The sequence below is a fragment of the Mustela lutreola genome, chromosome 9, assembly GCF_030435805.1.
Source record: "Mustela lutreola isolate mMusLut2 chromosome 9, mMusLut2.pri, whole genome shotgun sequence".
Lineage (NCBI taxonomy): Eukaryota > Metazoa > Chordata > Mammalia > Carnivora > Mustelidae > Mustela > Mustela lutreola.
Genome location: NC_081298.1, coordinates 35,809,195 through 35,836,913, shown reverse-complemented (window position 1 = coordinate 35,836,913; position 27,719 = coordinate 35,809,195). Strand labels below are relative to the sequence as shown.

At 39.9% G+C, this 27,719-nt stretch overlaps 1 protein-coding gene across 1 annotated transcript in view; it reads right to left on the bottom strand.

Moving 5' to 3' along the window:
- Window positions 1-27,719, bottom strand: part of SLX4IP (SLX4 interacting protein) — a 183,207-nt gene that overhangs the window by 134,653 nt on the left and 20,835 nt on the right.

Here is a 27,719-nt window from a genome sequence, read left to right as displayed (position 1 = left end):
AGAAATTCGCAAACATTGCCACTGTAGGGGAAACTGGCACCTCAGTGTGGAGAGCGCTTTCCAGTGTCTAGTGAAGAATGAGCAGCTCTGTGCAGTCCAGCTACTCCATCCTGCGCACATCTCCTAGAGCAACCAGCACCTGCATACAACTCTCCATGCCCTCAAATACACAAGCATGCGAATCATGAACTGTTGGGCTAGCACAACATTAGAAAAAACTGAAAGAGTCAACAGAAAAATGGGACAATAAATGGCTTATAGTCATGAAATAGAAAACAAAACTACACAGCAGATCCCTCACTAGAGCTACATGTCCCAATGTGGTGGTATCACTGACTTAAGAATGATGGAAAAGGCAAACTGAAGGATACTATGCCCAGCATGCCATTTATATGAAATATGAAAACATGGTTGTTTAGAGACATATTCACTTGTAGAAAAGCCATGAAAGTGTACAAAGAAATAATAAACACCGATTATTATTTCGGGGTGGGCCAAAGAATTACAGGTTGAGGAGAGGTACACAAGGAGATTCCCATGTGTCTGTCCTGTTTTTAACCCTATGATATTGGCACTGTACGAGCTACGATGCTGGGTGATGAGTTCATGAATTTTTGTTGAATTAGTGCTTCATAGTTTTACAAATACATTACAGATGTTCTTCTGTATGTATCAAACTATTATCTAACACAAGAGTTTAAAGATGTAATAGAAGAAACTATCTCTAAAATTAAGAAATAAATCTTCAGATCTAAAAGATACATCATGTTTTGGGAAAGACCGATACAGCGTAATTGCCTAAAAGATGCTTAGGTTATAGAACTAAGGCACACAGAAAAATCCAGTCATGAGGGGGAACCCACAAGGTGATTGTTTGAATGCTTCCCTACATTGGTTACTGGAGAAGACGATGAGACAAAGTCCAAAAGCTCCAAGAGTAGGAGTTAGACCTACCTGAGTTGCTGGTCCAGAGTACACACACAAGAGAAAGGCATATGTCAAAAAGGAAAAAGCAAAAACCCTTGGGAAAGAAAGTATCAAGGAGCCATTCTCAAAGATTCTTCTATATGAATAACTCTGGCCACTGAGAGGTAAACAGAAGATGTGGTCAAGGGAAAGGAAGGGGTGGTATGCATGAAACCCATTTACACAAAGAACTAAGACCCAACAATGTAATAAACATGATTACAGGGGATAAACATGAACAATCTTGGCTGCATAAAATCATAGTATAAAAAATAGGGAAGTTGAGGGGCAAATAGAGAACATAAAATTATTAACTCCATATTCTTAAGGAGAAGTTGACAGAGACTGCCTATATTTGGCAAAATGTTATGAAATGTTCAAATTGGGGAATGAGTACAAAGGTATCATTCATGTCATTATCTGCTTTAAGTATGTCAGATATAAATTGTTAGTAAGAATCAATCAAATCTACAATTGACTAAAGAAAGACAATACTCGAGTGCCAAAGTTTGTAACCATTTGCTTTTAAGAAGTGGAGCCAACTGACAGCAATGTGATAAAACCATTCTTTAACTTGCTTTTCACTGTACTACCCTGAATGGGAAAGAAAGGGGTGGAATTACAAGTAGCTTACTTGGAATTCTGCATAGCCCTGGATACCCCCCTGTGAGTGTGTGAGGCATGTGAAAGCCATCTGTGTTGTAGCAGAAAACAAGTTGAGAGGCACTGAATCAGAGCATTCAACTCAAATAATGAATGCAAACGGGACTCTCACCATGAGAAACTATACTCACAGGGAGAAGGATAATTGACAGAGACACTTTAAAATAAACAACAAAACAACAAGGAAAAAATATCTAAGTCGCTATTTGGTCAATAATTTTAAACTGCAGACCCATCAAATCTTTTCAAATTCTATTAACTAACAGCAACACCTATGGTTGGGTTTCAAGACCTTCCATTCTTTTAGAGTCCTTTGGAAAAAGCACAAAGGGAGAAAGAAAATGCCAAAACACTAGGTCTCCAGAAAAGGCTCTGGAATTAAAGAGCTCATAAAATTCCCAAAACGAGTGGCCAGTCTCAACAATGTGATGTCAGAACAATTGATGGGGCTGTGAATCTTAATCCAAAGAATCTATGAGACTATGACTCTTCATCAGTTTTATTTATTTTTAATCCACATTTGCTACCATAAGAAAACTATCAGAAAACAACACGGACAAATCAGCTGACCATCTCCTTGGTCACTGTTACTCTACTTAAGCCAGTGAAGAGGTCTAGACACAGCATGAAGAAAGAACTAGGCAGGGAGCCAGAAATGGAAGATTTTAATCATTAAATTTTATTCAGAAACAAAATAAAATTGCAGTCATAAACAACTTACATACACACAGAGAAAGTTTTTAATCTTTAAAAAAAAAAAAGGGAACATTTTAGTACTTTAAGTACAAAAAATATGTCCTTTCAAAACACACCATGGGGGTGCCTGGGTGGCTCAGTGGGTTAAGGCCTCTGTCTTCAGCTCAGGTCATGATCCCAGGGTTAGCCTGCACTGGGCTCTCTGCACAGCGGGGAGCCTGCTTTCCCCTCTCTCTCTGCCTGCCTCTCTGCCTACTTGTGATCTCTGTCTGTCAAATAAATAACTAAGAAAATAAAATCTTAAAAAAAAAAAATCATGTTTTTAGGTTCACATAGAAATTCTTTCCTAAGGTCTCTCACAGTGATGGTAGTTTTCTAAGGTGTGTTGTTCTTTCTAATCCATACAGGTGTTTCATCAGAGCCTCTTTGGAATAAATATTAAGACTAAGGATATTCTTAGGCCCTGCCCTGAGCTCTCACCTATAGATATAAGTGGGTGGCATAGAACTAAGTAAAGAAGACAGTTTAAAAAAAAAAATGAAGAAGACAATTTCAATCAAACTGGAAGTCAAGAGTGAGAGACATCATGCATGATAACACCACATGTGTTAAAATACTTTTAGAAGACAGCACAGTAATTTTTGAAGAACTAGAAAAGCTTGTGAATAAACGTGAATAAAATAATTGCCTTTGGATTGGCAATGCTCTCAAATGTTTATTGGTAATGATATTGATATTATGAAGTTTGACATGGAAACTCTTTGGCAGATGGAAAATAAAATCACTTGAAGTGTTAAAAAAGAAGTTAATTAAAAAATAAAAAATAACTAAAATCACTGCCTTTAATTTGGCTGAATATAGTTGAAACTCGAGTTAATCATTTCACTATCCCTTGCACTAAGGCATACAAAGAAAATAGAAAGAGCCATTAAGGCCCACCCAGCCATATCCCACCATGGCTATCCCCGTTCCCTTTTAAAGTTCTTTACGTAGGCCTAACTTGACCCCCTGGTCTTTTAATCCTAACAGATTGAGAAGAGGGAATATCCTAATAGAGGAAGAAATTTTAAAAGGGCTCTGAAGAACACAGGAAGAACATGACAGAGCCTCAGACAGGAGGGCAAGTACTATTAAACATTACATTTATCTTGTTATAAAAGATTTCCTTTCTGTACCTTGAATCAAAATACATTTTTTCTTTAGAGTGGGAAAGTAATTTTACTTTACTTATCTTTCCTTAACAAGGTTAAGGCACATTAAAAGGGGAAAAAAAAAATTCACAGTCATATAGAGACTAAGGGAAAAAACAAAAAGAACTACAGAGAAGATCCAAAGGGAGCATTATTTCAAATGTATCTTACGGGTTTCAGTTGCTGATTTTTAGAGGAAAGACATTTATTGAAGAGGTAGGCATTCCTCTGCATTCTTCTAGGACAGCACAAAATACAACGTCTTAATTTTGCTGTATCACTGGACACAACTCTCACCTACTGACAAGCTGAGCAAGAAGAGACCAAACCCCCAGGCAGAACTTCTGGACACTTGTGAGACTCAGGCAGGAAGAACACTTCACGGTGTGCAGGGCACTTGCTGTGCTACTGTTCACCAAGGTGAGGCCTCTAGCAGACATGTGAGTGGCCTGTATCTATGTGGCAGGTTCCTTGGGGAAAAATAGAATAAGCCTATAGACGTCGAAAAGAAACCACCTGACACATGTAAGGAGGAAAAGCTAATGAAATGTCATCCAAAATACGCTAACTTCCAACAATGAAATGTCTTCCAAAATATGCTAGCTTCCCAGCAGTAGAATAATAGTTGCACGCTTTCAAGTGACTTGTTCTCTGGTTACATATTACATATGGACTAGACAAGCTGTCATTTGTTTAGTGTGTCAACTTGGAAGGGACAGCCTTGCCCCATCTTCCCTAGTTTAAGGGAAATATCAAGAATGACTCCTGAATGAAAAGAACAAAACTAGGAACTGAAAAAAACTTCTTCTTTGCGTGTTTTAGCTAAATTAAGAAATATAACAATTATTATTTTGCTGGAAATGGAGTACACTTTTTTTTGAGGTATTAATCATCAGATGTCAGAGCAGGAAGGTCCTGACATCATCTACTCCAAGTCTGCTACTTGACAAATAAGGAAGTAGAAGTCTAAGAGGCTGACTGGCTCGTTCAAAGTTTTGTGGCTTTGTGGGGAGATGGGGGGGTTAGGACTGTATTCATTTCCTGGGGCTGCCATAGCAAAGTACCAAAATGTGGGTGGCTTAAAACAACAAAAAAATGTATTTTCACAGTTCTTGACGCTAAAAGTCTGAAATGAAGGTGCAACAAGGTAGGTTCCCTCTAAAACACTGTGAGGGAGAATCTATTCCATGCCTCACTCCTGGTATGAAACAGATTCCATGTCCCCCACTCCTCTACTTGTAGATGGTGTTCTCTATCTTTCCTCTGCACCCATCTGTGTGCAAATTTCCTCTTTTTATAAGGACACCAGTCACACTGGCTTAGGGCCCACCCTAAAGACATCATTTTAACTTGATTACCTCTTCACAGACCTTATTTCCAAATAAGGCTATATTCTGAGGTACTGGGGCTTAGAAGTTCAACATCTTCTTTTGGGGGTTGGGGAGAGACATAATTCAATGTATATTGAGGAATATGAGGAACTCCACTCAGGACCTGAGGGAACCCCAGGTCTCCTACTCCCATGCCAGTAGCCTTTCTTATTTATAAGATTCTCTCTGCTACTGGGCCATATTGCACATTGCAGGGTCCCCAGATGACAGGCTCTGCTTACAAATTCAGGTAGGACTTCTCCCAGCCACAATAAGTTGATTCTGCCAAAGCCCATAAACCATTCAAAAACCAACTGACGGAAAAACATTATTTCATTTAGTCAGTAAATGTTCACCAATGTATTTTAACATCCTCCCTCACCAAAATGCCTGAAATATTTCTGCCACAGGCCAGCCCCCATCTAAAATGGCTGCTGTTCAGAGAAGGGGAAGACGTGGAAACAGGACTGTGGAGGAAAAACAAATGAACTATGTATCCCACATTGTCCAAGCTGGCCCATCTCACACATCTCAGTGTGCCGAGGAAAGAAAGCGCACTGTGGAATTTCCTTTGGTGAGAAAACACTTCGAGGGCCTTGGGTTTCCAGCAGACCTCAGTTTCTTTCTGCCGCCCAGGCTGTCTATACAGCGAGCAGCTGGCCAGTCGAGCAGGTTCAGAGGTAACAAGGCCCAGGCCCGTCCTTCAGCTTGGGGCTGCCTCCTGGCAGTGACATTTCACAGCAGTCTCCGTTCAATCATCACTCACCGTGGTGCCTAAATATTCTTGAGTCCTAAGATAATTGTCATATTGTCTATTTTCCATTATAAATTAATGACATCTGTAACAGTGAGTCATAAAAAAGTCTGTCCAAAGCACTGTATTAAAAATTACATGGAACTGATTTCTCTAAATGGCCTCTTAACAAACACATACCCGCCCTTTTCCATTAAGGCCTTTAGAATCCTGATCTACAGCTGGCCTTGGAAAATTGGGAATTATGTTTTGCTGCACAAGATCTAACAAGTCATTACAGTTCCAAAAAATGTCTCAGTAAACAAGAGCAGTGACAGCGGAGGGGGATTAGACTGGATGCAGGGGTGGTGGTGATGGTGGCTCTCACCCTTGTAGTCATTAACCCTCCAAGAGCTACTGCCTGAAGGGAGAGTTGTCTACAGTACAGGAGAGAGAGCGCAGCTGACAAGGTCTGGGGGCTATCCTAATACAAACCTCTGTTACTAAGTAGGACACCAAGGCCCCCTGCTGAAGTGAATCAGAATCAAACAATCAAGTGAACTATACAAATACACTTAATTACGCCCTTCATTTGATTATTTGAAAGAAACAAAGTACGTTTGAATTCAGAACCTGGGGCATTACTTTGTTCCAACAGGAGAAATCTTTTTTCAGACTGGAAATCCTTTCAAAGGGCCATTTTTAAACCTTCTGAGAAATGCTAGGGTTGAGTGTTTAGATAACGAACTTAATTCTAAGCAACATTTAAAGGACTAGTAATTATCTTAGAGTTTAACATCTTGTAAGCAAGGACACTGGACTGCCCTGGTTATATCCTCTGCCTGATCAAATATCCCAGGAGAGATGTAACAATACTTAGTTATTTTACAAGACCTGATTGCCTTTCCTACTACCAACATGCTAGCAACAGATTCATCCAGACCTATGACTGAGATGCTCACACCAATATACAGAAGCCCCTCAGTCTTTCTCCTCTGTATACAGGGATTACAATTTTTACCAGGAGGTGGTAAGAACTACAAGAAAACAGGACAGTGCCTAGCACACAGGTCCCATCTTCTAGTCCCTGCTCCCAAGGGCTCCCTTCTCTTTTTCTCCAGAAGCATTTCATTATTCCCTTTATGATGGTCTGTACATCCTGTTTAGGACCTCACGTGCAAACTCCAGACTTCTGTCCAGCACACAACTCCTTCAATGAATTTCTGTCCCCCTTTTTCAAATAAAATATTTTTGTTTGTATTACACTACATCAGAATCCCTATGTAGGAAAATTTAAAAATGAAGGAGTTTGTGCAAGGTGCCAGAAAAAAAAGAAAATGCAACAACCAAATATACAAACCTTCTTAAATCCATAAGTATCTTGCACATAAGAGATGCAAAAGAGAGCCAAATTATCTACAGCCTGTAGTAACTTTTAAGAGTGAGTTTATAAATTTTAACCTAATCATTTCTTGGCTCAAGAACCAACTGACTCCCTAATGCCCAGTGAAATAAAACTTCTTCCCTTGGGCTTTCAAGGCCCTGGGCACTGCAACCACTCCTTCCATCCAACTCAAATTTTCCCCGTTCTTTTCTCTACAACCAGAATCAGTGCTGTCTCTCAATTCCCCACAAAAACTATCTGCAATTCTACCTTGGAAGCTGGGCATGTAGCCTTCCTAAGTATATTCTCTGTTCTTACTCAAGGATGCAGGTGGACACACTTGGTTACTGCTAACTCCCCCAGCTTTTCCCAGGACTCCTAGCCACCACCCTTCACCATTCTCAGGCACAACTCAGACAATGTGAACACCTGGAATCCATAAGGGGCCTTGTGTTATCAGCTATCTTTTTCATATGCACATGGCTTAGTCTCCTAACTAGAATATACTTTCCTGGAGGATAAGGAGTGTATCTCACTTATCCTTTCATTCACTCATGCATTAAAAGTTTACAGAACACCTATAATATACAAAGGATCAGAAATATAAAAAGGAATTCATAAGATACAACTCTTCTCTTAAGGACCTCACAATTTTAGTATGTCCCACAGTACCTAACAGTGACAAGCACTTGGAAGTCTTTACCCATCTGTTTACTGGAAGGCTAACTGGTAGGAAGCTTGCCATGAATCTTTTTGCATCTAACAGATCACCAGAGTAATGAGCCCCCAATAAAGATACCTTAGGTAAGTGAAAAAAAGCTCCTCCTAAGAGAAATGTAGGTTTTTCTAGAATTCCTTATCCATAAAATATCAATCTTTGTCATCTTAAAACCATCAAGCTTTGACTCTACTTGACTCTATATAAATAAAAGGCTAGCTCATCATATAACATTTCTAGGAGAGCATTACTTGAAATTTTTTTCCTCTTTGCTACTGGTTTCTTTTATAGTTGGGAAGTAAATAAAATCTAATTTCCATTTTTGCAACATTCAGGTAAGGACATTTTCATTTACACAATACTGGCCAACTACATGTTGGTTTGCTAGTGAAGCTAAAGAGAACCAACTAACTCATTCCATAATACAAAACTATCTTTCTGGTTTTACTTACTCACGGTAGTACATGTCCACTAAATTCACCAGAAACATGAATGGCTGGGACTACTGAGGCATCACCATCCTGAAAGTTATTCTTTATACCTCTAATTCTCAAAAAAAAAGCACACTGAACACATACGCTTTTGTAAAACAGCCTTATCTAGGTTTAATTTGCACATCATAAAATCTACCCGTCTTTTTTTTTTTAATCTACCCGTCTTTAGTTGCCAATTTGATAAGTTTTAATACATTTAAATGATTGTGCAACTGTCATCACAATTTAGTTTTAGAGCAATCACCCCAAAATATTCCCTCAGCCCATTTGCTTACTCCAGCAAAACTGCTTTTCTTTCCTTCTATTAAATATGGAAAAGGGCCTTTTGGGAAGCAGAGTTAACAACAGAATGTCCAGTCCCGCCCACCCCTCCACAACCAGAACCTGAGAAGACAGACCTCTAACAGAACCTCAGAAGACAGCAGGATCCAGGTATAGTGGAATTAACTTCCTTACTGCAAATGAGCTTTCTTTCTCCGAAGACTGTCCTTTATAGCTACATAATAATGGACTGGCCAAAATAATCCATCCTCAAACTTAACTTTGAAGGGAAATCAAACTGGCATCAGATAGAGGGAAGAATATAGAAAAGTCATTCACACTATATCAAAGTAAATAGAATGTGTGAACACAGAGAGAAAACTGCGATAGAAATAAATGGCATGGCTTTAGGTTTCTATGAAAAGCACAATATAAAAAAGGAACAAATGTGCAAAAGGCATATGCCAAACTTAAAAGGAAACATAATATGAGAAACAGGATCTAATTGCTTCAGGAAACAAAGCAACTCAGGGCTAGAGGGAAAATCCATTAACTTAAGAACCCAAAGACAGATGATAAAAAAGAATAAAATGGCAAGGAAGGTGTGCCAGGTAGCATCTAAGAGAGCCCCTAATGATCTTGTCTCCTGGTTTTCATGCTCTTCTATAATCCTTTTCTCTTGATCATGGTTTGTGTTTAATGACTTGCTACTGAGTACGCGAAATGTAGTGAGACTGAAGAATTCAATTTTATTTATATAAACTTAAGTTTAAAATTAAATAGCCAAACACCGTTAGTTACTACCATACTGACTAGTACAGGACAAAAATGTGATTAATACAAAACACATTAAAATAACAGATAAAAAAAACAACAAAAAATGGGAGGTGAGGAGAAAGGGTGAGACGCTGTTGTCCTCTCTTACAGCAAGCAGTCGACCCCTGGGGTCTAAGACTGAAATTATTTTTTTTTTTAAAGATTTTATTTATTTATTTGACAGACAGAGATCACAAGTAGGCAGAGAGACAGGCAGAGAGAGAGAGGAGGAAGCAGGCTCCCTGCTGAGCAGAGAGCCCAATGCAGGGCTTGATTCCAGGACCCTGAGATCATGACCTGAGCTGAAGGCAGAGGCTTAACACACTGAGCCCCCCAAGATAGGGGTTTTAATACAGCTAGTAAAAGTTAGTAATACAATTATTAACATTAAAAATTATAATCCATATAAGAAGTCATATTATCATCAAGGGCAATTCTAAACCAATTGCTTACAAGACTGCACCTTAGCAGTCTCTACCTTCTTCATCAAAGCATACAACTATCAATAAGAGATACCAGGCTTGAAACCTGCCTTCACCATTCTGACCTCCGACCTGAGCCAATTCTTCAACCTCATGGCCCTTTACCTCCATGACTATCAACAGTAAAGTGTAGTTGGCAGTGTTCTAAGAATTAAACAGGTTAATATGTGACAAACACCAGTTCAGTAGGTAGTCAGTAAATGGAAGTACCCTTCCTTGGCTATCACAAAAGCTTTTAAAAGAGAGCCTGTAGCAAACAAACCCAAAATTACCACCATCAAAAAAAAAAACCCACCACAACCTGCTTGCACTTCACACATGAAGCAGATGAAATGAAATACCTGATGAGGGTAAAAAGGAGCCTACACAATCTTAGAACTGCTCTGCTTTTCAGTTGTGTGTGTCTTCGATGTGATTACTAATAGCTAAGACTTACTTAGTGAGTGCTTACTAATTGCCAGGCACTGAGACATTTTTTAGGTAACAATGCTGTGAAGGTTGACACATTATTCCCACGTTGGAGAAAAGGAATCAATATCCCACAGTGAGGGGACACCTGGGAGGTTCACTCAGTTGGGCATCTGCCTCTTGATTTTGGATCCAGTCATGAGCTCCTGGATCATGAGATTGAGCCCCAAGTGGGACTTTGCACTCAGTGGGGAGTCTGCTTGAAGATTCTCTCTCTCTGCCCCTTTCCCTACTCTTTTTCTCTCTCAAAAAAAAATCTTTTTTTTTTTTTTAAAGATTTTATTTATTTATTTGACAGACAGAGATCACAAGTAGGCAGAGAGGCAGGCAGAGAGAGAGAGAGAGAGAGGGAAGCAGGCTTCCCGCGGAGCAGGGAGCCCGATGCGGGGCTCGATCCCAGGACCCTGAGATCATGACCCGAGCCGAAGGCAGCAGCCCAAACCACTGAGCCACCCAGACGCCCCTCTCAAAAAAAAAATCTTAAAAAATAAAAGATCCTACAGGTAGGAAAATACAGGTATTTTCAGAACCCAGACAACATGTCACTATTGTATAATACTCCAATGAGAATTCTTTTCAAAATAAAATCAGAAATCAAAGGAATACTGGTATTTTCAGAACCCAGACAACCAAAATCAACAGTTTTAGTGGCTGCTTTTGTCATGCACTACCCATATTAACACCCTAATAATATCTCTTGTACTAATACTTGTAATAATATTTCTTAGAATTTAAACTGAAAACTGAAGGAAAGAACAAAGGCTCTTTTGATTTTGTGAGGGAGGATTATTAACTGTTGAAATGTGGAAAATTGAGTTTCAACATACAAGTGTTAATGTCACACTGGTACCACTCACTTTTTTTAAACCTTCAACCTACGTATTACTTAATTTCAAATTGTCCACAACACTGAAGATGGGTGATGGGTACATCAGGGCTCATTATACTCCTCTTTTTTGGTATTTTTAAACTTCTCCATGAAGAGTGTTTTAAGCTCTACACACACAACCACCACCCTCTGATTCTTGCAGTGAAGGGCTGATTCGTGTAAATTTTGTAGACAACACCCTTCTCTGGATAATTTTAATTTTTCCTAAAAATAAACATTCTAGTCACCAACCCAGTGAGGGGGCAGCAGCTCAAGAATGCACTGTCATGGCAGATGGAGAATCAGTCATTGTGGGAAGTGAAACAGACTCAGGCAGGATTGGAAATGATGCAGCAACATCTGATCCCATCAGACCATCTTTAAAAAAGCATTTCATCAGCTGTTAAAAGACTTTGCACAGTGGCTAGCAGCACAACTTGGTGACAATTAAAAATACTAAAGCTACAATCCAATTTTTGTTGTTTCACACACTGGAGGAAGTACAGATGGAATGCTGAGTCAAAATCAAATATGCAAACTCAGAGCTGAGTATCTGGAATGAGACTCAGTGCTTTGGAGTTTAAGATTTAATGACAGATTCACACTACTGAAGGTTGGTTCCTCTCCTGACTCACAATGTCATCTGTAGAGCAGACATTCGGAAATTTCAGTAGAATGACATCCTCTTTGGTACTTTTCTTGACTGTTGCAATAGTTTGGTTTAATTACCGTAATGTATAAACACTGCGGGATAGGAATGACCTTAAAACACCTCAACATGCATACCAACAATAAAGCAAGTTGCAAACTGTAAGTAAAGCCCTAATTATGAACATCCTCATCCCCAGTAACCAAGAGAGCCTTCTCAAGGGTCAGATTATTCCAGCTACCTCCTGGATGCCCCTGAGGCCTCTTACAAACTTTAAGTACTCATTATTATGCTCTGTAAGAAAGCTTGTCTATAGGATTGCCAAGGAGAAACTTTAAAGTCTCTAAACCCTAAGTACTACTGCATAACTTTTGAGGTTTTCTGTGCCCCTTTTTCTAACAACTGCCATGCCCGAGGGTAGGTACAGGCATGGCATGGACAGCCACATATGTACTAAGTGACATTGCCCCTGTTCCACAGTCATTGGAGCTAAGGTGCCTACCTACCCAAACTCTCACCTTCAGAGGTTGTAAAATACATCACACTTGGGAGGCGAGGAGTCATCATGTTCTATAATGTGCACAAGGAAACAGAAAGATACCAGCACAGGGAGAATGACAAGAAGATGCAGAGGTCAGGGCCCTGCTTGTCAAAGAAAGGCCCACGGTGGAACTGGGCCAAGGGTGGCCAAAAGCTGTCTCCAGGCCTTCACGAAGCTCCATGCTGGAGGACACTGAGACACTTCTGATCTCTTATCATAAAATACCCTTCTCCAGCCCGGGCAGTCTGCTAGGTTTGTTTCTTCTTCCAATGAACCTTCACTACCACCAGTCCAATAGTCCTTACTCTCTTCATAGGGCAAAAAATTCTCTTGGGCAACTTTTCAGATCTTCATCTTCTGCTCCATAGGGATTCTGATCTCCTCTGTGAAGGGGCTGGACTACATCAGTGCCCCTCAATGTGTTTTATGCCCCCCTTCCCCCATTAATTCTCAAATACATGAACCTCAATACATGAAAATGATAGGAGCTAGGCCATTCAGCTGGAACAGGACAGGGAAGTTGGGTCCTTCCATGGAACCCCGTGAGCACTTGCAGGGACCACTTTTGAAGATTCGAAGCAGAATGCTCTCTGGGTCCCCTGGCTCTGCCTGAGTATTTTACCTTCCAAGGGAAGCAGTTGCACAGGAGCCACTCAACATGCTGGCCCAGAGGAGGCAAGAGACAAGCGGATGAGCACTAACACTCAAGCCAAGACGAGTACAAGCAAGGCAAACGGTCAGTCACTGGCCATGGACTGAACCCGAGGCTTCCTTGGGGAAAACCATCACTTCTAGTCCTAGAAGGAGGCGCCACAAAGAAGCTGACAGCTCAGCCAAAGGATGGTTGACAGCTCAGCGGTCAGACAGTGACATCCCAGAGAGCACCCATGCCTCTGAATCAGCAAGCCCCAAAGACAAATAAACTGCTTTTCACTTTGGGAGTTGGCTTAAATGTAGTGGTAAGGGAGAGAAAAGAGGAAGTGAATAAGGCAGCCGGCTGAGGGGTAGTGGCTCCAGGCCCCAACCAGGGCCCCCACAGCCTCACTGGCCTTCCTTTTGGGGTTAACCATGATCCTTATGTGACCACAAATGGAAAAGAAAAGGGGGGGGGGGACACTCCACAGAGACTTTTGTTTAAAGACATCAAGATCTAAAATGAAGAAAGAAAGGAGATCTAGAGAGAGAACGACTCTTCAAAAGCAAACTCCAGAGTTCAGACATTGCCTGGGGACTCATCAAATGGCATTAAAGACCCCCACAAACATCAGGGCTTTGAACCTATCTGCATAACTATGTTATATGATTTCTCAACATCACTTTAGACGGAGGAATATCTTCTTCAAAATTATGAGCTTTTGTAAGAAGCACCTTGAGACATTGCTTAAACAAGTCTTCATTTTCTTAACAACATGAAATACAGCTAGACCGACAGAGCAACTGCAAAACTTTAAAAAGGACTAATAAGAACTCGGGCAGCTCTAAGAAGTGCGAAATAAGTTGCTGCCTGAAACATCCCAGAAGAAAAAAATTAATCAAAATGATTACTATAGTAATAGTGTTATTATACTGTCCAATATTTATTAAAATGATTACCTTTGCTAAGCACTTCATATTATCATTTCATTTAACCTTCACAATAACACTGTGACAAAAATACGCACTGCAATTAGTGCAGGAGATGCTAACGCTGCTGGTCCAAGGAACACACTTTGAGAACCAGTGCCTTAGAGAATACAGTCTTTCCTTTCTTGTATTCTGTTTGGCCTCTGAGCTTTTGGACCCATTTCACATGGCAGTGGAAGCACATGTCCCAGGTCACCTACCGGTCCTGGACCGTGGGCGTGTACTCTCACAGTCCAAAACCGCCAGACAGAATGCTGGCCACCCCACATGGTTTTGTTTCTTTCTTCAGACAAAAGATACTAGAAATGCCAAATAAGTCAGCTGTTCATAGACCAAAATATATTTTCAAATTAGTTATTTTTAAGCATGTTTTCTAAATAGCAGTGGTGTTCTAGAGATAATTCATAACACCACCATGGCTAAACGAACTGAATCGTCTTGTTTGAGCTCCCAATCTCACAAAAATATCCTAGCACCCACAAAACGTGATTAAATACCTGAACAAAATAAAATATGGTAGAAGAAACAGTTTACTAGTTCCAGACACAGCCCTTAGAAGCTGGCAGTTTCTGCTGCCATGTTCTCTGGAGAAGCCAGCCGCCATGCTATAAGAAAGGGAGCTCAAACTAGATTACTGATTGATGAGACATCCTATGAACAAAGAAACAGGGCATCATGGAGGAAAACCAAACACGTGAGTGAGGCCTTCTTGAGATTTCCAGGTAAGTCAGTATCTGAATGCATCCAAGAGAGTGGCCCCGGCCAATGTCATGTAAAGCAGAAAAACTAGTTGGCTGGATTTTCTGACCCATGGGATTAGGAAGTTTGGGGCTAGTTGGTTACACAGCTATAGATACTAAAGCAAAGGAGGTAAACTCACCTGGCCAAAGTCAGGAAGAGCAAGGACTAACATCTAAGCCCCTTTCTAGCCCTGGCCACCAGCCACTGTAGTCCACCACGTAAACTAACACACAAATAGGATAACAAACCGAATGACCAACCTATGGCTTTGCCACAACATCCCATTCAAAATAAATCTGAACAAAATCACTGCATATTAGCTGTCCACAGTTTCAACTTAGATAGTTTCGGTTACCCACTATCATCCAAGGCCAGGAAGCAGATGATCCTCCTATTGACAATATGTAGTAGCTTATGCCCAACAGCAGCTTAATGCTATGTCATTCACCTAACTTCATCTCACCAGGTAAACATTTTATTATCTCACATCAGCACAAGAAGAATGAGTCATTAAAATAAGATATTTTGAGAGAGAACACATTATATAACTTTTATTAGAGTGTATTGTTACAACTGTTCTATTTTCTTATTGTTGTTGTTTCTCCTACTGTGCCTAGTTAAAAATTTAAACTTTATCATAGGTACGTACATAGAGTAAAAAAACATAGTACTTATAGGGTTCAGTACTATCTTTGGTTTTATGCATATACTGGGGGTCTTGGAATGTACCCCCCATGGGTAAAGGGGGACTACTGTACTCATTGGTTGACATCTCAGCTAAGCAGGGCACTCTGGCATGTCCGTGTTCCACTGACCTACTGCTATTCACAGTTTGACACATTGATTTCTCATTGCAAATCCTCCTGAGGATAGGGAAGAGCGATCATCAAGCCCTGTCTGTGTCTCTAGTGCCTAACCCAGGGCCCTGCATGCCAGCATAAATGAAAGTTTGCTAAGTGACACCTCCCATGTGAAAAGAATTAGACTAGTCCTCACTCCAAAGAATTATGAGACCAGGAACAAGTGAGATGCTGACGCCAAATCCCTCTTTTACTGTACAAATTATCACCATAAAATAATCACTGAGGGCCATGACATGTATAAAATGTTGTTTTCCCAAACACTTGCACAGCATTGTCTTTTATTATAAATCTGATACTCACAAGAAACACTGTCAAACATACACTGCTACTATTATTCTCTTAGAGTTAAAGAAATGAAGTTACCCAGAGAGGTAACAGGATTTGCCCCAAATCACCCAACTTTCCCAAGTGAAACCACAGTATGAATTCAGGAAACCTAATTAAATGTACAGTGCTACTTTCATCTTCTAGAATCCTCTCCTCAAAAACCAGATGATCTAAATTTCAATAAGTATTATAAAAGAACTTAAAGTAACATGAATATAATATAGCCAATTACAGAAATTTAGAAATAGACAGGACCTCAATATTATCCATGATATACAGTGAATTTTCACGTAATGAGAACTGGGACATGAAGCCTGGCATATGCCTTGCCAGCAACTATATGACACTACACCTTTGTGATGCAAATAGTATGACATTCCTTCTCATCTCAGACAACACTTGCAAAATACAGCACATGCCTCTGTGAGTATGTAGGGTCACCAGGAAAAACTCATTACTTGATGTTTCTTATAGTCTTAAAATCAGAATGTTACTGTCACATGCTACTCACATGTGACAAAATGATAAATGCAGTGGCCAAGCTTCCTATATTACGTAATCATGGGTATTCCAAGACATTATGACAAGAGAAACTTTTAAAGGACAGTAAGCGAACACTGTACACCCTTCCATGATTTGGCTGACTGGACTGCTGCACACATAGCTATCTCAGCAGAATGACATCTGCATGTAATTCCCAGGGAATGAAGAATGCAACAACTCTGTGGTCCCCCACCCCACCTCTTCAACCATGCGTTCCCAAAAGGAACAGTGAAGACAGCAATAAGGCAGGTGAGTAGGAAAAGCTGTAAGTGTAACACCATGGCTTCAAGGACTTGTACCACTCCCAACAAACCCTCCAGCCTTTACTGCCAGGACCAGGGCGGGGCTGGGCTGTCCAAGCTTTCCAAGGACAAGGGGGATCCTCACTCTCAACCCATTAATTTCCGGTTCCTAAATCTGGAAAGGAAACACACCAGAGGCAGTCTTCTGTCACTCTAAAAATGTTTTCTCTCAGGCCATTCTGGATAGTTTGGGTTGTCGTGATTATTTTCTACTGCTGCCATTAATGGTGGTGTTTGTTTCCTGGTGAGGACAATTGTAAGACAGAGCAAACTAAATATCCACAGGCACACCAGGCTACAGATGAGAGCATGCACACAGTTCCCAGGCAAACAAACACCGCATTTAGGACGTCATGATAATTTAGGAATGAGCCAGCGATTTTAAAAGCACTTTAGTTGCTGCTTTTCCTTGAGTCGCAAAGTCTGCAGACGCCACATACTTAACAAAACACAGAACAACGATGCCCTCTACAGCCTACAGAGAGAATACATGGAACTTGACTGAGTTCTTATATCTGTTGAAAGATTCTGAGTCTAGTGTTCTACCCAGAATTATTTTTTACACTAGAGTAAGTTCGAACATACATAGAACATGTGTATATTTTGGAAAAATGAAAATATCAAGATCTAAAGCCGAGATGCTAATTAAAATATAATAATGTCCAAATGATTAACATTATACTGAAATAATTCACTTTCCTAAAAGACCTACAGAAGCAAACTACACATGTTCATTTTGACTAGTAACAGAGGCTATTTTCAAAAGAATTACTTAAAATATTTTCAAACGGCAGGCTCCTAAAAGGAGAAATAGGTTGAGATGAATTTTTTTTTAAGAAAAGAAATATACCACAAATTGAGGATTACAACATTCACTCCCTGTCTGGAAATGAAATAATAATAATAACACCAGAAGAAGTAACTCTAAGCTCAAATGACTTCCCTGTTCTCCATGAGCCATGAGGAAAGAAACTTCTCATATTTGTAATAAGGAAAGTGAGGGAGGCGGTATTGAGCACCTCAGAAATATTCCAGATTACTCAAGGCCTGTGTAGATACGAAAGATGCATCACATTCTCAGGGAATGTGGCTAGGACAGGATGTTGTCAAAGCAATGGTAAACATACATATAAACAATTGGCGATCATATAGAAAACATAAGCTGCACATGGCACTCCAAGGAACAAAGGATAATCAATGTGAGAAAAGTTTACGCTGTGTGTCAAAGGAAAAGCAAGTCATTAATCAAGCCTGGTACAAGTTTGATCGTTGTACAGAGACTAAGGAAGAAAAGGTAAGAGAGAACAGGAAGAGAGAAAACCACAGACTAGATCACTGCAGGAACTGCAAAGGCATCAGTTTCAGAGGAATAGGTGGGCATGTTCCCAAGTTCCGAGATGAAAACATGGGTCAAAGTTAAAGAGGAAGACCGAACAGTTATCAGAATGTCTTAAATCTAGCCAGAGAGTTCAGATCAGATCTGATTAAACAGAAGGAATTACTCTGATCACTTAAGGAAGTAACATGATGAAAATGGTGTTAAGAAAACAGTATCCTGGCACTTGTCTAGATAAACTGGAATGGCAGGAGAGGAAAGGAACAGAGATCGTCCAGAGATTAATGAAGAAATACAAACCACAAAGGATCATAAGCCTGCATGTAAGAAAAGAATACAGAAGGAGCAAGCCCAAGACACTCTGCAGAGGGTAGATATATTATACAGGTTATCATGAATACAGGACAAGAAGATATCATAATTTGACAAGCCTGGGATGCGTGAAGGTAGCATCACGGATATTCAAAGCAAAAGCTAGTTTAGAAGAAAACTATGACACACTGAATTCTCCGTCTGAGGTTTTAGGGATCAATTTAGGCAGAAATTTAATGGAGGCAGGTGGAAAGTTGAAATTGAAAAGAGAACGAGAAGCCAGGGCTGTATTTAAGCACTTTCTAATCATCCAAAAAAAAAAAAAAAAAAAAAGAATACTTAATCTTACACACACAGGAAGGGATTGGGGAAAGAAAAGTCCAGAAACTGGGTATCTGGCCAGAAAGACAGAGAGAACACTTGGAAAAGGAAGTTTCACTTGAAAACCAACAAGAACTTTGTTTCAAAGTCATCAACACTCAGAGCAAATGCCCTATTGAGTGAAAAGAAACCTAAGAGCTTTAAGTCTGAGGCAGAATTAAATGGGAATTGGGTGACCATTAGTGCACTTGGTGAACTTTATCTGGAGTCTATCAAGTAATCAGAACATATTTAGTTGACTATGGTTTCCAGGCCAGCCAGTATAATAGAACAAATAATATGCAACAAGCAAAAAACAGCAGCCTACTTCGGCTGAAGCATGTCATTCGCCACTAGGCACACTCTTACTGGCTCTAGGTCTTGAAAACCGAAAGCTCTCCCAAGTAACAGACAGAATTAAGAAGGAACTGAAAGATGGAGAGTTTAAATACCGGGAGAAGAAATACAGAGATACTTTTTTTTTACCTTTTTAAAAAGACAAAGACAAATGCCTCCGTAAAAACATTCCCAGGGATAAAGGTTACACACTCCTCATTCAAATTCATTTCCAAAAAAGAATGTAATCATTTAAAACTTCTGTAATTTAAGACACTTCAGGTTTATTCTTAAAATATAGTAGAAAATCATTACTTAGAACTCAACTGGTATGAAAATATTTGTATGAATCTTGTTTTTTTAATGCCATACATAAAGTTAATACATCAGTTTTCAAATGAGTGCTGATGACAAAGTCAGTACCACAGTCCCCTTTAGGTAGACTAAAAAACCTAGGACACAGAATTGAAATGGTTCACTGAGGCAAGCCAGCAAGACAAAAGCCCATTTGCTATTCAACTTTCTCTTTCTCTAGAAGTTCAAAGCACTGCTCTTCACTTTTACTTTTGTTATAAAGGGGAAATTACTGTCAATTTTTGGACACATTTCTCTTTTTCTGGTTGTTCTAAGGAATACAGAGACTAGGGTTAACTGAAATTCAGAGCAGTACCTAAAACTATAACAGCTACCAAGGAGTAGAAAGAAAAATAGATAGTAAAGATGCAGGGAACTAAAAAAAAAAAAAAAAAAAAAAAAAAAAAAAAAGTAAAATCTCCCCTCTCCTCCTAAACATTAATAAAATCTTAAACCTGTTACCTTAGATTCAGAAAATGATTCAGTCTTCCTACCCCCAAAACTCCAGCTCCCCACCCTCCCCAGAATAGAGTGGACAAATATCAACAGCAAAAGTAAAAGTTTTAAGTCTTCTGGAGTGGGTGAGAAGGAGGAGGAGGAGGGGGTCATTACACATTCTCTGTGAAAGAAGACAAAGCCAGATCCACATTCCAGGGAAATCTGTCTGGTCCGAGTTTTTCCTTAAATACAGATTGGCCTGTCACTAAGCCAGGCTCTGTAATCTTCCCAGGCTGCCACTGCTAGGGAAGCCAGGAATCCCTTCTAATTAATCAAGCCCTCCCAACAAAAATTTTCCCACCCACAATAAAGTAGATTGGGGGGAGGGGAAGCAGCAGAGCAGGCTTTGTAGCCAAAAGAATTCTAGACTTTGGTGTAATACCTAACTAATCCAAGAAAACAGATGCAGGAAGCAGAGGAAATGATCTACAAACAGAGACAGACAATGAGGTAGGAACCTTTCAAAGTACTGCTTTGCTGGAACCCGAGCTGAAAACTTTAAACCCTAAGATGTAATTATTACCGGGAGTGAGACCTGGCAGCATTACATACTTTCAAAAATAACTTTAAAGCAGGGGATGGACCCATAAGCTTTTCAGAGGCAAACACCATATATTCTGATTTGACACTTTTGACCATAATTCCTTATTCAAATTTATTTTCTTATTTCTTTACTTATTTCCTCTTACTAAAACTAAAACTTCTTACCAAAACATGGATAAAAGTCCATGATTAATACAGTTTATGACCACTTCTTGTTTCCACTTGCAAAGGAAATGGCCTTGTTTTGGCCTTGCTAATTTACCCACCCCTGCTGCCAGTTTAACCCCTAGGTAACTTCGCTGAAAGCCTACTCTGACAGGGGGCAAGATGGATGCACAGATTCAGACCTATGGTGTCCAATACAGCTGCTACTGGCCATGTGTGCTTCCTGAACACCTGAACTGTGGCCAGCAGGAAGTGAGATGTGCTTTAAAAGGTCGATTTATACACCTAAACCAGAATTTACTGATATAGAGAGACAGATATTTCAGACTTTGCAGGCAATGAGATCTTTGTTACTACTATTCAACTCTGCCACCATAGCATAGAAGGAGCCAGAGACAATTTGAAAACAAAAAGGAGCGGCTGCAATCCAATAAAACTTTATTTACAAAAATAAGCAGCTAGTCTGTGGGATATAATTTGTTGGCCCCTGACCCCTCAACAGTATATAATTTCGGAATTTCTAAAATATTGGGGTGGGCGCAGAGCTAGAATTAAGATCACTAAGGAAACTTGGGGACATATGTGTCAGCTGTCACCACTACACCGGACTGAGAAAGGAGTTATGGAAGTATAGGACTTATCTCCCTGCCACAAGTTGTAGTGACCCAGAAGTCAAGAGACCCTGAAAGCTGTGGTTCCAAGGACTCTGTCATCTCATTCACTGCTGCCATTTCCTGGAATTCTGGCCCAGGAGACAATTATAAGAAAAGTTCAAGGACAGGGACATAGCAGTTTTGTTTTGTTTTGTTTTCCTTTTTTTGGTTTGGATTTTTTTTTTTTTTTTTTTTTTAGGGCCCTCTTACAGGCAGGAAGGTCAAAAGACTTTTCTGCATTTGAAGAAGGATAAGTGGGGCGCCTAGGCGGCTCAGTCAGTTAAGTGCCTGCCTTCAGCTAAGGTCATGATCCCAGGATCCTGGGATCAAGCCCCACCTCTGGTTCCCTGCCCAGCAGGAAGCCTGCTTCTCCATCTGCCTCTGCCTGCAGTTCTCCCTGCTTGTGCTCTCTTTCTCTCTGTGTCTGTCAAAGGAGTATTAAAAAAAAAAAAAAAGACAACTTAAAAATTTTTTTTAAAAATGAAGAAAGATAAGCTGTTTGCATGGATAATTAATACCATTCCAAGGAAAGTCTCAGAATAAACAACTGAGATGCAAATGGAAAACTATTTGGTTTTCATCTGGTTTTCTATTACTTTAGAAACCATGCTCTAATCAAGTATTTTTCAATCCAGTACATGCATCTATATGAAAATTTGCTAAGATTAATTCCTTTTAAACTTTACTTACTCATTTAATTACTGATTATATTGATATATATATATATACACACAGATTAAAATGCCTTATCAAAAATAGGCCTCCTCTGCCCTATCCTGTCACCACCCTCTCCAGCTCTCATCAAGAGCAACGACACTGAAAACTTCAGCTATTTGATCTGGTATTTACTATCATGTTTCTAAATACTATGTTATTACTACCAATTTCTTATTATTTTAATTTTACATACTTTCTACTGAAAATGAAGACAATGCTTACAACCCACCACCCACACATTGCCTTCCCCAGCCTTCCAATATCTGGAGTTGACAACATGAAATGTACATTCTGTTCCAAACTGAGCCAGGTAGGGTATGTACTATGCTTACTGTCCAAACTTGCACAAGAAAGGAAGGGTTGTTTCATTTTTCTTTTGTTTAGTTTCCCATATTCTTATCACTAAATCATTCCCTCACTCTCTGACAGACCTAAGAAAAACTCCTCTCCACTTTCAAATACATGAGGTATTTCATCCTTTCATTTCCTGTTGGAGACATCTTTCATGGAACTCTTAAGTCCCGTGCCAATTGGACTGGTTGCTTTCTAGGCAGGACACACTGCTGATCACCATGGGATTTGCTCAGGCACTCACCTGCAAGATTTCCTATTTCCCAGACCCTATAATTCACTCCTTCTCTGTGGAGTGAACACCACATTCTTCCTAAAATAGGGTACATTAGAAGGAAATTTTTTTTAGATTTTGCATCTCTGAGAATGTCTCTGTTCTGCTTTACCTGTCACATGGCTAAAATTAAAAACACAAGAAACAAGTGTTGGCAGGCGTGTGAAGAGAAAAGAACCCTTGTATTCTGCTGGTGGGAATGCAACCAGTATAGCCACTGTGGAAAACAGTATGGAGGTGCTCAAAAAATGAAAAAATAGAATTACCAGATGATCCAGTAATTCCACTACTGGGTATTTACCCAAAGAAAACAAAAACACTATTAGTAAATATTAGATTACTAACTTACTAACTAGTAAAAAAAATTAGATTATTACAAAATTAACAAACCTGATCTAAATGACATATAGTTCAATGTACCTGATGACCATCACATTTTTCAAATGTTTATGGAATACTTTCCAAAACAGACAAAGGAATTATGCCAAATAAGAAAATGATTAGAAAATTTCCAAATACTTAGAAACACTATACATTTCAATAACCCAGTGATCAAAAATGGCTTCACAGGGGCACCTGGGTGGCTCAGCAAGTTAAACATCTGACTCTCGGTTTCACTTCAACTCATGATCTCAAGGTCATGAGATGAACCCTTGCATTGGCCTCTCTGCTTAGGAATCTCTCTCTCCTTCTCCCTCTGCTCTCTTTCTCTCTCCGAAAGAGAAAAAAAAAAAAAAATGAAATCACAGTGACAATTAGAAAATAATGTTTCTTTGAAAAACAAAATCTCTACTTAAACTGCATCTCTAACAAAACAAGACGAATAAAATTAAAGCAGTAAACATTGGAAGAGAAAAATTTATAGCTTTAAGTGATATACTGGAAAAGAAGAATTGCTCAAATTCCATGATTTAAGCTCCCGCCTTAAACTGGACAGAGAACAGCAAATTTGCTCAAAGAAAATATAAGGGAGAAAATTTTTTAATCCATAAAATAGAAAACAAGTACACTACAGGGAAAAAAAAAAAAAAAAAAGCCAAAAAAAGATGGTTCTCTGTTTGAAAAGACTCCTAATTAAACAAACCCCTAACAGTACTAATAATTGCTTTGCTGGAATTGCAAATCAAAAACCATTATCGCCTTATCCCTGCTAGAATGGCTACTATCAAAAAGACCAGAGATAAGGAATGCGGGTGAGAACATGGGGAAAGGGGAACCTTGGCTGGTGCATGATTGGTGGAAATGTAAACTGGTGGCAGACACTATGGAAAATAGTATGCAGCTTCCTCAAAAAACGAAACACTGAACTACCATGCGATCTAACCATTTCATTTCTGGGTATACACCCAAGGAAAATGAAATCACTATCTCAAAGAGGTATGTGCACCCCACGTTCATTGCAGAATTACTCACAAAAGGCGAGACAGGGAAACAACCTAAGTGTCCATTGATGGATAAATGAATAAAGAAAATGTGGTATAAATACACAATGGAGTATTATTTAGCCATTAAAAAAAAGGAAATCCTCTGTTTGTGACAAATGCATAGACTTTGAGGGCATTATACTAAGTGAAACAAGTCAGAGAAAGACAAATACTATATGATCTCACTAATATATGGAATCTAAAAACTTCAAACTCAGAAAGAGAATAGAATAGTGGCTGCCAGGGGATAAGGGGTAGGGAAAATAGATGTCAGTCAAAGGGTATAAACTTCCAGTTATAAGATGAGTAAGTTCTGGGGACCTAACATATAGCATGGCGATTACAGTTAACAATACTGTACTGTATCCTAGGAAGGTGCTACAAGAGTCAAGCTTTAATGTGTGCACCATAGAAATAACAAAATGGTAATTACATGAAGTAAAGGATGTATTAACCTTACTCTGGTAAACATTTCTCCACATAGGTTTATCAAATCACCGCATTGTGTACCCTGACCTTACACAATATTATATGTCAATTATATCTCAATAAAGTGGGGAAAAGGGAGACAAAAAAAATCACCCTGTTGGAAGGTATGAGCCTGGCAGTCAGCATATGTGGGAGCAAGGACAGCAGAGAGCTAGGATCCTAATGCCCAAAAGGGGCAGAAGAGAAAGGAGAGGTCAGAAGGAACTCATTCCAGTTAAGCCCAGAGCTGTAAGAAACTTCAGCCTCTGTTCCTTGTATAATGCTTCACACATAAGCACTGGATTTATAGGTATCTCTGTAATACTCTATGATATTTCATACAGGTAAGTCTGTCCATAATTTCTTGGAGTAGGAACTATTCCATAGAACTTTTTCCTTCATTCTCTTGATAAACTGTGACCTTCATGAAAATGGCAACTAGAAGAAAAAAAATCACTGCTTGCCATCCAAGGAAAGCGATGTGGAAGCTTGCCATCCATCCAGGGCTTTAGCAGGAGGGAAGGGAAGGGAAAACAGCAAGGAAAATCCTAGAAAACACTAAAAACACCAACCTTATACCAGACTCTTTCGTAGGTTGCAAAGTTGTACTACCCACAAGGTGGTGGAATCCCAAGCCATGAAATTAATGTGAAGCCTGGTCCAAAACCACTGAAATGCCAGTGGCTCCAGCAGAAATAAACTTGAAACTGCTCAACTGCACTAGAATGTGTGTGTGTGTGTGTGTGTGTGTGTGTGCGCGCGCACGCGCATACACATGCACACACGTGAATGTGCACACAATGCACGTGTAGGATGTGACTGAAAATGAGCACACAATTAAAAATTACACACATGAATAATCCAGCAATTTCAATCACCAATTTATTCCACACTTAGTATATAATAATAGAAATAACAGAACAGTCTACAAGAGACTATGAAACAAATTATTACTATTATTAAGATTTTATTTATTTATGTGATAGAGAGAGACAGCAAGAAAGGGCACACAAGCAGGGGGAGTGGGAGAGGGAGAAGCAGGCTTCCTGCTGAGCAAGGAACCTGATGCGGGGCTTGATCCTAGGACCCTGGGATCATGACCTGAGCTGAAGGCAGATGCTTAATGACTAAGCCACCCAGGTGCCCTGAAACAAATTACTTTAAAATTATAAAGAAGATAAAAGGATGTGGAAATATATTTTTAAAATAGGATAAGCATATAAAAAAAAAGGACTGGTAGAATTTGAATTTAAAAAAAAACACAAATTCTCAGCTGAAAAACATAAAGTCACGAAAAATAAACACGTTGAAGAGTTGATTAAATACAGATTAAACAGCAAATTAAATCCAGATGAGAAGATATTAATGAACTGGAAGATGTGTAATAAACAGCACTCTGAATGCAACACAGAGACACAGGATGAAACAAGAAAAGGCAAATGGCCAAGCAGCACTCATGCAAGCCTACTTGAGCATTCGTCAGAGAGGGCACATGATGTTGGCATCGGTAGCAGGTATGCAGATCCCCCGCTGCCCATGACACCCTAGGCCAGCACAGACAATCTAGCAAGAAGGATGTCACACATTCAGAATGGGGTCCCAGTGTTTGGGTTGTGGGGCTTTTTAAGGTGCATGTTTCGGGAAGCACTGGCCCACTGCCTGTGTGATCAGAGGCATCACACAGCTTGTGATGCATACAAGCTTCCATATAATGTGCCAGAACGCTGTCTATCTCCCTAACTGCTAATCTGATACTCAGGACTGGAGGAACTCCCCTGTCTGGTGTGATCTAGGAGCTAAGTTCCAGGCCTTGCTGGTGTGGCCAGCTGTGAGATGGGGCAATACGGTAGCCAAATCTGCCCCATCAGTGTGTATGGCTTCGAAATCAAGAGACTCCTATCCAGCATCATGAGGCACCTCAGGTCCAAAATCTGTGGTTGATCAGAACTGTCTGGCCTACTGGGCCACTGCCAGTTTTGGCAGAGCTTTGCACACAGCCTGTCGGGGCTCGGTCTCGGTCAGGCTAATATATCACCCTCACAGCACAGAAGAAACTATTACATGAAACTACCCAGAAAACTCAGTATAAGAGTTCCAAAAGAAGAGAACAGAGACGATAAAGCACGGTACCTGAAGAGACCATGGTTGAGATTTTCCAAAACTGATTAAAAAAAAAGACTTGTATCTTTCAAATAAAGATGCACATGCATCCCAAGCCAGATAAATAAAGTCTATGGCTTGAGGCTTCATAATCAAATTGTAAAACATCAAAGCCAAAAACAAAATTTTAAGAGCAGCTAGAAGGAAAAAAGCCGATAACCAAGATAACCAAGAAAGAAATCACAGTGAGGCAGGAGAGAAACTTCTGTGGTTACTAGTCTCCACAGATGTGCCCTCACAATCTTTGCTTCCCTGTGGGCACATGGCTGCTTCTTACATCAAAAGCTGCAGCTTCCCCTGGGCTGGGACCTTTGAGTGCTCTAACCAACAGAATGTAGTATGAGTGCCAAGTGAGACTTCTGAGCCCAAGCCTTCAAAGAACTGGCAAGTTATCTTCTTTCCTGTAGCAACTCTTGTCCGGGGACACCATCCCTCAAACTCAGCCACCATGCTAGGAGAAGCCCAAGCCAGACAAATCAGCCATGTGCATGAGAACTGACAGGCAACAGTAACAGCCCCTGGTGAGGTCCCCAGCCACGGCCAGTGTGAAGTGACAGCCATGCAAGCATGTCATCTTTGACATTTCCACTGAACTGGGCTCCCAGATAATTGCAGCCCCGACCACCATCAAAGACAGAAATGACCCAAATGATCCCAGGCAACCTACACAATCACAAGAGAGAATAAAATGGCTTATGTTTTAAGCTACTAATTTTTTTTTTTTTTTAAAGATTTTATTTATTTATTTGACAGAGAGAAATCACAAGTAGACGGAGAGGCAGGCAGAGAGAGGAAGGGAAGCAGGCTCCCTGCTGAGCAGGGAGCCTGATGCGGGACTCGATCCCAGGACCCTGAGATCCTGACCTGAGCTGAAGGCAGCAGCTTAACCCACTGAGCAACCCAGGCACCCCTAAGCTACTAAATTTTAAAGGTGGTTTTAAACAACAGTCGGTAACTACAAAGTTTCTCAGTTGCTGTAAGAGATTCCAGAAAACAATGGAAAAGCATCTTCCAAATGCCAAGGAAAAATAATGCTCAACCTAGATTTCTATAACCAACCTTTCAGATTT